Source organism: Panthera uncia (assembly GCF_023721935.1).
Source record: "Panthera uncia isolate 11264 chromosome C1 unlocalized genomic scaffold, Puncia_PCG_1.0 HiC_scaffold_3, whole genome shotgun sequence".
NCBI classification, from domain to species: domain Eukaryota; kingdom Metazoa; phylum Chordata; class Mammalia; order Carnivora; family Felidae; genus Panthera; species Panthera uncia.
The window spans coordinates 57,412,961-57,420,538 of NW_026057584.1; positions in this window are offsets into that span (position 1 = coordinate 57,412,961).

A 7,578-nucleotide genomic window follows, 5' to 3' on the forward strand; every position below is an offset into this window, starting at 1 on the left:
CAGAGGGGCAGAGAGAGAGGGAGACACAGAATCCGAAGCAGGCTCCAGGCTCTGAGCCATCAGCCCAGAGCCCGATGCAGGGCTTGAACTCACGGACCGTGAGATCGTGACCTGAGCTGAAGTCGGACACTTAACTGACTGAGCCACCCAGGCACCCCAAGCATGCAACTCTTGATTGTGACTTCAAGCCCAACATTGGGCATAGAGCTTACTTTAAAAAATATATATATATATATTTTTAAAGAGCAGCTTTAAAACAAAATAAAATAAAATAAAATAAAATAGCGGGAAACATGAAAAAGGCAAAAGAGGAAGAGGCTACATGTATGTGCTACACTCTTTCTCTCCTAGCAAGTTGAGTAAATTAGCTCTAAGACAAATAGAAGATCAGACAACATGTGGAAATTTTCCCAAAGTATGAATGGTTATCAAACAGGGTTTGAATACAGCAGGGTAGATCTTCTAACTGGAGGAGAGTACATTCTAGTAATGAGAACTTTTGTTTCTAAGGGAATCTGAGATCTAGAAGGGCAGAAGGCAGGTAAATAACATAAAAGTTTACATCAAGATGTTCCACAGAGCATGAAGGATTGCCCTCAACCCTGGCAGATGTCCGTGTTTTCACCATTCTCCTCAAGGATAAATATTAGGGTGGCAACCCAGGTTGGGGACAATGCAGTAGAGGTCGATAGGGGGTTAGGGGTGATGCTAAAGTGAGAAAATCAGGGTCTGATACCTATTTGAAAAAAACCACAATACCTTGCATAACAGTAAACTCTAACAAACATTCCAGACTGGATGATGGACCTCCTCCCTCTCTCTCTTAGCTTGGAGATAGTCATTCCAACCTCTCCATAAACAGTCTCAGTACCTGTTTTCAACCTACCAATGACTGCACTTTCCCATCTTTTTCACCTTTAGCATTTGGCTTTTTCCTGTCTTTCACTCCTGTCATTCTTAGAAGTTGTTAGACGTTTCCTTCTCAAATGGTCAACACTTTAGGATGGGCAACAACTTCGTGTAAAATCATCGAAATGTAAATTTCAGGTATTACAGTAGGACCCTTGTTTTCTTTCCCAATGCTTGGTATGGCCTAGTGTGAGTATGTCACAGACAGCAGTCAGAAACATCAAGGGAAACGGTGCATATTTATGAAAAATGCTTTCGGCATACTTAGTATTTTGTTTATACCTATAAACAAAGCAGGGAGATACCCAGCACAAGTAATTTTAACCACTTAATCTCATCCGTTGCATATAAATAGTAGTCCTATTTGAACACCAAAGAGATGTTTCAAACCTTAAATGATATGTAAAAAGCATTGCGGACCCCCGAGTGTTATTTAATTTCTACATTTTGAGATGATTGAAAATGAACATGATTGAAATATGAAAGTCGTATTTTTTAAAACTTTCATTTTGCAAAGGTTAATTGACAAGCAGTTTGAGCATAGAGAGCAAGCTGCAAGGAAGTTTCCAATTACCAGAACTGGGACATAGACTTGGGAGAATGTATGAAATATATAAATCTTAAAATGCTAACAGAACTTCCATTTACTAGACAGAGGAATGAGCAGCCTAGATTTGAAGACATTATAGCTCGCTTTATAAAGCTGTAAACTATCTGTATGATGGTAAAATAAAATAAATATCCTGATTTTAATTGCAGGAAGAAATTGTTTAAAATTTTTCCATAAGAATCATCAATGACTAATAAAATAAGACCCCGTTTTCTATTCGTGAAAACGTGGGTACAGTAGCATGCCTGTGAATCTCTATCTATTCAGAGATAGACACAGATATGTAAATTCACTGCCAAATAGATTAGCAAAATGCTAGTAGGATGGCAATCTGGGGGAGAGTCTATCTTGTTGCAATTTTTAAATTTCTCAATCCATCAGTTAAATGTAGATTCAGGGCACAGACTCGTATTTCCTTGTCAAATAAATTATGTCTTACATCAAAGACCACACAGATTCCTACTTAACAAAACAGGAGAATGTCTGAATAGACCATAAATGTGAAATATGAAAGAGAGCAAAATGAGACAGCCAATAAAATAAAAGATTTGTTAGTCAGCTAAAAACTATCTGCAAAATGGTACTACAGACAATCAGAACTGGTGATTAAAGAAATATTCTTTTAAACTGACGCTAATTTTTTTTCCATGAGAAATGAGCTCTGGTGATAATAGAAAATGGTAAAATTGCCATGCATAAAAAGTTTTTAATTAGATAGCAAGGACTGAGAGGGTGCACATATCTTTTCTGCTTGGATATGTATGTACATACAATAAGAGATGTATATACATATCCTAGGTGAAAAGAACAAGAAATGTGCCAGATCTTGAAGAAATAAGCCAGGTACTGAATTATTATATAGTTGTAAACTCCTGGGTCAATAATGTTTGTTTTATCAACGTGACATTTTTCCCTTTCCGGGTAATTTAGAGCAATTAATTTGTATCCACAGATATGTTTTCTACTCTGGTTTTCCCCCAAAGATGACATCGAAAAACCTGTTCCTGTCTAGAAGCCACTCCTAAAGATGTTGTTTGGTATGATGATTTTGGTGAAGGAAATTGTTAGCAGTCCTTAGATTGGAACTGTCTTGAAATGTCACAGAATGTAACAAATTAGAAGATAAATAAGTTATTTTTAACTTTTCTTTAAAAGATCTTCTTGCCATACTGAGTTTCTTAGAGAGGCCCGACTTGCAAAGGGTTTCAGAGGATTTGGCCGAAGAGTTAAACGAGAAAATGCAGAGCGAGTGCTTGGCACAGTATCTCGCTCTTGGGGAGCGCTCAGATAGCAGGAGCTCTATGTAACTGGTTGGACTCAATACACCCTTCAGAGAAATGAGTCTGTTTTGGTCCAGGGCTCCATCATGTAGGTGTCACTTTGCTAAAGCTACCACAAAATGCCACAGCGTAGGTGGCTTAAGCAACAGAAATTTATTTTCTTACAGTTCTGGAGCCTGGAAGTCAACGATCAACGTGTCAGCAGGATTGGTTTCTCCAGAGGCCTCTTTGCTTGCTTTACAGACGGCCACTTTTGTGTTGCGTCCCCACGTGACCTTTCCTCTGGGCACTAGCATCCCTGGTGCGTCTTTGTGTGATTTTCTCTTCTTCTTCTTTTTTTTTTTTTAACGTTCATTTCTTTTTGAGACAGAGAGAGACAGAGCATGAACGGGGGAGGGACAGAGAGACAGGGAGACACAGAATCCGAGACAGGCTCCAGGCTCTGAGCGGTCAGCACAGAGCCCGAAGGCAGGGCTCAAACCCACGAACCGTGAGATCATGGCCTGAGCTGAAGTCGGACGCCTACCCGACTGAGCCACCCGGGCACCCCGCGATTTTCTCTTATGAGGACACCTGTCCGATTGGATTAGGGCTCATCTTAAAGGCCTCGTGTGAACTGAATCACCACTTTAAAGACACGATCTTCGAATGCAGTCATATTCTGAGGCAGAGGGTTAGGGGTTCACTGTACGAATGGGTAGAGCAATGCAGTTCAGTCCATGACAATATAACAAGACCGACTGTAGACACCTCCCAACGCGGGAGGAAGCTGTTGGGATCCAAAGTGCCCAGAGAGGTGGGAGCTATAACCAGCAAGTACAGAGCAAAATGGCGGATGTGAGTGGAACTCCGGCACCCTCTCTCACACGGTCTTCCCGTCCTGGTACCGTTTGCCTTCTCTTCCGCACCAGCATCAAAGCATCTTAGCCCTGAGTCACATGTTGATTTCTTTGGGCTAATACTTTGTGAAAGCGAGCAAAAGGGTTAGTGCTCAGGGGAGCTGCCTTGTACCTCCTAGTTATGCCAAAAGAATTAATTGAATGGGTGGAGTGGGGTAAGTAGGTAAGATTCCCCACCACAGGTTAAAGCACCTGCTCAAGATTCTTTATTAGCCCCACCGGTTTCCCTACTTCTTTTTTTTTTTTTTTTTTTTTTTTTTTTTGACAGTGGCTCTGTGCTCCTATGGATGAGGAAAAACCAAGTCAGGGGGCCGAGGGGAGTGATTATTCCCAATAAGGTTTGGGGCAGGGAGGCTTCGGGGCTGGGGCAGGGAGTGCCCTGTATTTAAAGGGACCTAAAGAAACTTCAAAAAACAGACACTTATCTTAGCATAAGCAGTGCTATTTTATCCCCGTCTCATCCTGGGCAAATGATAACTGCAATTTGTGAAACTGTATTCATGTGCTATTCAGGAAAGAGTCCTCTTTCCTTAACAGGATGTTGGTGTGAAGAAAGGCTGTCATGGCATAAAATCATTTCCGCAGAATATGTAATTAGCTACAGCATGAACCTCAAGGAAAGGTAGGAAACAGACGTCCCCTCCCGGTTCCCCTTCTCTCCAAGTTATAGGAAGGAGGGGGTGTGAATCTGAGAGTGTCTGTAATTTAAGCCTTGGCGTAATGCCTAGTACAGTGCTGTAACTGTGTTCAATAAATAGATGTTGTCAACTGACAACCCCATTGTAGAATAACATTTGTTTCTTCAGCCAAATTCACTGTATCTGCAGAGTTCCATTGTTCTTTGGGGCTCTCTCTTCCTTAAAATGATGGATTGCCAAGTAATAAAAGTACTTTCACCTCGATCTCCACCTCTCTCACCCCCTGTAGTTCTTTTATTGCCAGTCTCCATGTCAGGTGATCCATCCACCCATCTCTTATTGGCTTCCTGGTACCCAGCAGCCCAGAGCCATTCTGGTTTTCAAATATTGGCAAGTCTCTCATTATAATCATTGAGATTTATCAATTAGAGGAAATGTGGATTGTGTTTTAATTGTTCAGAAATAACAGCATTCTGACTTGCATGAGCCAGGAAAGTCTCCCCTGAGCAAAGATGCCCCAGCTGTGAAAAATTAAGAGGCAAACTCAGCCATAAAATCAGAAAGCTAAGAGTGATAGACAGCCTGAGGGGTTACCGTCTTTTTTTGCCTAAATCTCCAAACCAGAGACCTAAGACTGAAAGGGGTTAGTTAGTCTTTAAAAATACTTGGAGGAGGGGCACCTGAGTGGCTCTATCGACTGAGCATTCAACGCTTGTTTTTGGCTCAGTTCATGATCCCAGGGTGGGATCCATCCCCGTGTCAGGATCCGTGCTGATCATGGAGCCTACTTAGGATTTTCTCTCTGTCTCTCTCTCTCAAATAAAAACTAAACAAAATAAAAACACCTAGAACATCGATGGTTTTGGCAAAAAGCACTTTTATCCAAAATAGGAGATGAGTGGTCTCTCTTATGTCTGTATACACTATTATTCTGGTGCTTTCTGTGACCCACGTTCCTCTCCATCTATAAATCAGAACCTAAGCTACACGCAGCACCTGAGGAAGAGGCACTCAAAGAATAACACGTTAACATTTGTCTTCTCTACATAATCACAAGTAGTGTGAATATTCTTCAAGCTAGAACCAGAAAGATATTGTGCGGAAAGCTTATTGAAGAACTTTACAGTTCAGAGTCACGTTTAATTGCTGAGATGTGACCTGTGTGGCCATTGGGTAAATATACCACATCTTCTTTACCCATTCACCTAGCGCTGAACACTTAGGTTGCTTCCATAGGGTGGTTTTTGTAAATACTCGTAGGAGTGCTGACTGCACTGACTCCATCTTTGGCCCTTCATCTTGTTCACACCCCAGCAATGACTTCCCTCAGGGCTATGAATTTCAGGCCCCATGGAGGTGAATATATGCCCTGGTGAGAATGTGAAGGGCTTGTTCTGATCGTCCCTAAAGTGGTACACAGAAGGCACCAGTTTAGATAAGTAGTGGAGATGACTGGCACACAGAAGGGTTTACTTTAGATAACTAGTAGAGATCTTTGGGCTCACAGATGGTGCCACCTTAGATAATTACCTTGTGACCTCACCGTGCGCTTTGCTCCATAAAACCTGACAATTAAGGTACAGACAGGGTGAAGAAAGGCCCAGAGAAGAGCTGCCGAGAAGGGTCTCCGCGGACCTGGATCATTGTCTACTGTCAGTAAGTTATCCTGATGAACAAAACTCTGTAAACAGTGTGGAGTGGCTTGCTTCCTTTTTCAGTCTAAAGTGCCTTCCTAGCCTGGAGGAGACTTTACTGACCCTCCTTCACCTTCTAACAATAACGCTGCGATTAACGCAGAGGTGCATATATCTTTTCAAATTAGTGTTTTTGTTTCCTTCAGGTAATTCCCAGAAGGAGAATTACTGGATCATATGGTATTTCTGTTTTTAATTTTTTGAAGAACCTCCATACTGTTTTCCAGAGTGGTCGCACCAGTTTATATTCCTACCAACAGTGTACAAGTGTTCCCTATTCTCCACATCCTCCCCAACACTTGTGACTTCTTGTCTTTTTTTTTTTATGTTAGCCCTTCTGACCGATGTGAAGTAATATGTGGTTTTGATTTGCATTTCCCTGATGATCGGTGATGTGGAGCATATTTTCGTGCATCTGTTGGCCATCTCTATGTCCTCTGGAAAAATGTCTCTTCAGATCCTCTGCCCGTTTTTAAATCAGATTGTTTTTTGGTGCTAAGTTGTATGAGTTCTTATATATTTTGGATATTAACCCCTTTTCAGAAATATTTGCAAATATCTTCTCCCATTTAGCAGGATGCCTTTTTGTTGGATTGATGGCTTTCTTCACTGTGCAAAAAGTCTTTTTAGTTTGAGGTAGTCCCATTGTTTATTTTTGCTCTTATTTCCCTTGTCTGGGAAATAGATCCAAAAAAGATGTTCCTAAGGTTGATGTTTAACACATTACTGCCTATGTCTTCTTTTTGGAGTTTTATGGTTTCAGATATCACATTTAGGTCTTTAATTCATTTTGAGTTTGTTTTTGTGCGTAGCGTATGAAAGTGGTCCAGTCACATTCTTTTGCATGTAGCTGTCTGGTTTTCCCAATACAATTTATTGAAGAGATTGTGTTTTCCCCGTTGTGTATTTTTCCCTCCTTTGTCATGAATTAACTGATTAACTGACAGTATAAGCATGGGCTTGCTTCTGGGCTCTCTATTCTGTTCCATTGATTTATGTGTCTATTTTTGTGTCTATACCATACCGTTTTGATAACCATAGCTTTGTAGTATAGTTTGAAACCTGGCGTTGTGATACCTCCAGCTTTGTTTTTTTTTCTCAAGATTGCTTTGGCTGTTCAGGGTCTTTGGTCGTTCCATACAAATGTAAGCATTATTTTAGTTCTGTGAGAAATACGATTGGTTTCAATAGGGATTGCATTGAATCTATAGATTGCTTTGGGTAGTATGGGCATTTTAACAATATTAATTTTTCCAATCAGTAAGCATGGTATATTTTTCCTTTTTTGTGTGTGTCCTCTTCAATTATTTTTATCAATGTTTTATAGTTTTCAGAGTACATGTCTTTCAACTCCTTAGTTAAATTTATTCCTAGGATTTTATTCTTTTTGATACAGTTGTAAAGAGGACTATTTCCTTAATTACTTTTTTTTTTTTGCTAGTTTGTTATTCGTGTGTACAAACTCGGCAGATGTCTGTATATTAATTTTGTGTCTTGAAACTTTACTGAATTCACTTATTCTAATATATTTTTGGTGAAGTCTTTAGG